The following is a 3334-nucleotide window of genomic DNA, read 5'->3' on the forward strand; positions in this document are numbered from 1 at the left end:
AATTAGCCGGGCGTGGTGGCAGGTGCCTATAGTCCCGGCTACTCAGGAGGCAGAGGCAGGAGAATGGCGTGAACCCGGGAGGCGGAGCTTGCGGTGAGCCAATGTCGTGCCACTGCACTCCAGCCTGGGTGACAGAGCGAGACTCCGTCTCAAAAAAAAAAATTAATTAATTAAAAAACTATAAAAAAAAAATTACCTATTGCAATACATACGTGGTCATGGAAAGGTATGTAGGTGTGTGTAAACATACCAAACCACATTAATACAATCTCTACTTGTCTCTAGGTTTCCATTACAAGAATGTCTCTGTTACAAGGCACAACATTATGGTGCTATAACTGTGATTATCAAAGGCTACAGAGTTTCATAAAATAGCTGCCCACCTAGTGTATGCTAAATACTGTTTGCCTTGGTATATGCCTCTGTGTCCTAGAAACACTTGGGCTGGGTGCAGTAGCTCATGCCTGTAATCCCAGCACTTTGAGAGGCTGAGGCAGGTGGATCGCTTGAGCCCAGGAGTTCAAGACCAACCTGGGTAACATGGTGAGACCCTGTTTCTACAAAAAAATTTAGCCAGGCCTGCCTGGTCATATGCTCCTGTAGTCCCAGCTACTTGGGAGATTGACATGGGAGGGTTGCTTGAGTCCTGGAGGTTGAAGCTGCAGTAAGTCATGATCCTGCCACTGTACTCTAGCACTCTAGCCTGGGTGACAGAGTGAGACCCTGTCTCCAAAAAAAAAAAAAAAAAGAGGATTTAAGTATCTATTCATTCTCTATTCATTTACTATTCACACATTTACTGAGTGTTAGCTACATGTCAGCCATTGTGCTATACCAGTGGATTTCAATTAACCTTCAGGGCATATTAAAATCACCTAGAAAACTTTTACAGCTACTGAGTCCCTAAGAAAAGACAGCATATCAGCATATAGGATTAAATGATGATGCAATGAAGTTTTACACACACACACACACATCCTTAGGGACAGATTTTATTGGTCTGGTACCTGGTAGTGGCATTTTAAAAAGCACCACAAGGCCGAGTGCAGTGGCTCACGCCTGTAATCCTAGCACTTTGGGAGGCTGAGGCAGGTGGATCACCTGAGGTCAGAAGTTTGAGACCAACCTGGCCAACATGGTGAAACTCTATCTCTACTCAAAATACAACAATTAGCCAGGCATGGTGGCACATGCCTGTAATCCCAGCTACTTGGGAGGCTGGAGAATCGCTTGAACACGTGAGGGAGAGGTTGCAGTGAGCCGAGATCACACTATTGCACTCCAGCCTGGGCAACAAGGGTGAAACTCTGTCTCAAAAATGAAAATAAAAATAAAAAGCACCACAGATGATTCTAATATGCAACCAAGGTTGAGAACCACTGAGTGCAGATATAGAAACCAATAAATTGCAACACATTAGTCTCTATCCTCAGGAAACTATGGTACCGAGCTGGGCATGGTGGCTTATGCCTGTAATCCCAGCACTTCGGAAGGCCGAGGCGGGCAGATCGCTTGAGCCCAGGAGTTTGAGACCAGCCTGGGTAACATGGTGAAACCGTCTCTACAAAAAATACAAAACTTAGCTAGCTAAGCGTGGTGGCACATGCCTGTAGTCCCAGCTACTAGGGAGGCTGAGCAGGGAGGATCACTTGAGCCTGGGAGGCAGAGGTTGAAGATCGTGCCACTACACTCCAGCTTGGGTGACAGAGACCCTGTCTCAAATAGAAAAAAAAACAGGTGGGGGGAGGGGGAAGAAAGAAACTGAAGCTAGAATCTACCACTTACTAGGGGTGCAACTTTTTTTTTTTTTGAGACGGAGTCTCGCTCTGTCGCCCGGACTGGAGTGCAGTGGCCAGATCTCAGCTCACTGCAAGCTCCGCCTCCTGGGTTTACGCCATTCTCCTGCCTCAGCCTCCCGAGTAGCTGGGACTACAGGCGCCCGCCACCTCGCCCGGCTAGTTTTTGTGTTTTTAGTAGAGACGGGGTTTCACCGTGTTAGCCAGGATGGTCTCGATCTCCTGACCTCGTGATCCGCCCGTCTCGGCCTCCCAAAGTGCTGGGATTACAGGCTTGAGCCACCGTGCCCGGCCTTTTTTAAGATGGAGTCTTGCTCTGTGTCCCAGGCTGGAGTGCAGTGGTGCAATCTTGGTTCACTGCAACCTCCGTCTCCTGGGTTCAAGTGATTCTCCTGCCTCAGCCTCCTGAGTAGTCGGGATTATAGGCATGCGCCACCACATCCAGCTATTTTGTATTTTTGGAAGAGACAGGGTTGGCCAGGCTGGTCTCAAACTCCTGACTTCAGGTGATCCATCTGTCTCGGACTCCCAAACTGCTGGGATTACAGGCATGAGCCACCATGCCCGGTCCTAGGGGTGCAACCTTAAGCAAGACAGAGGATACTTTCCTATATTGATGAGTCAAGTGGGATGAATCATGTGAAAATGCTTAGCAGAGGACCCAGTTTAGGTCAGGTGCTCAACATATGTTAGTTGAATTTGGCAAATTTTTCATCTAGACTAGTGGTTCTCAATCAGCAATGGAATCACCTGGAGGGCCTTAAACCATAGCTTGCTGGGCCCCATCTCCAGAATTTCTGGCTCTTATCTACACAAAGTGGGTCTGAAATTTGCATTTCAAGCAAGTTTCCAGGTGATACTGATACTGCTGATCCAAGGATCACACTTTGAGAACCACTGACTAAAAACTGATAGGTCAGGTGTGGTGGCTTCACACCTGTAATCTCAGCAATTTGGAAGGCTAAGATGGGAGGAATTTGAGACCATCCTGGGCAACACAGGGAGACCTAATCTCTACAAAAAATTAGCCAGATGTGGTGGCACATACCTGTAGCCCCAGCTACTCAACTACCCAGCTACTCCTGCTGAGGTAGGAGGACCACTTGAGCCCAGCCTGAGCAACAGAGCAAAACCGTCTCTAAAACAAACCAACAGGCTGGGCGCGGTGGCTCATGCCTGTAATCCCAGCACTTTGGGAGGCCAAGGGGGGTGGATCACGAGGTCAGGAGATCAAGACTATCCTGGCCAACATGGTGAAACCCTGTCTATACTAAAAATACAAAAATTAGCTGGGGTGGTGGTGCGTGTCTGTAATCCCAGCTACTCGGGAGGCTGAGGCATGAGAATCACTTGAACCCAGGAGGCGGAGGTTGCAGTGAGCCAAGATAACATCACTGTACTCCAGCCTGGGCAATAGAGTAAAACTGTGGCAAAAAGAAAAAAAAAAAGAAAAAAAGAAAAACGAAAAGGAATGTTAGTTATCTCTATAAGCTTTTTCTTCAAAGGCAGTATCTATATTGGCCGGTAATTCTTTACTA

Source organism: Colobus angolensis, unplaced genomic scaffold (assembly GCF_000951035.1).
Source record: "Colobus angolensis palliatus isolate OR3802 unplaced genomic scaffold, Cang.pa_1.0 Scaffold12, whole genome shotgun sequence".
In the NCBI taxonomy this organism is placed as follows: domain Eukaryota; kingdom Metazoa; phylum Chordata; class Mammalia; order Primates; family Cercopithecidae; genus Colobus; species Colobus angolensis.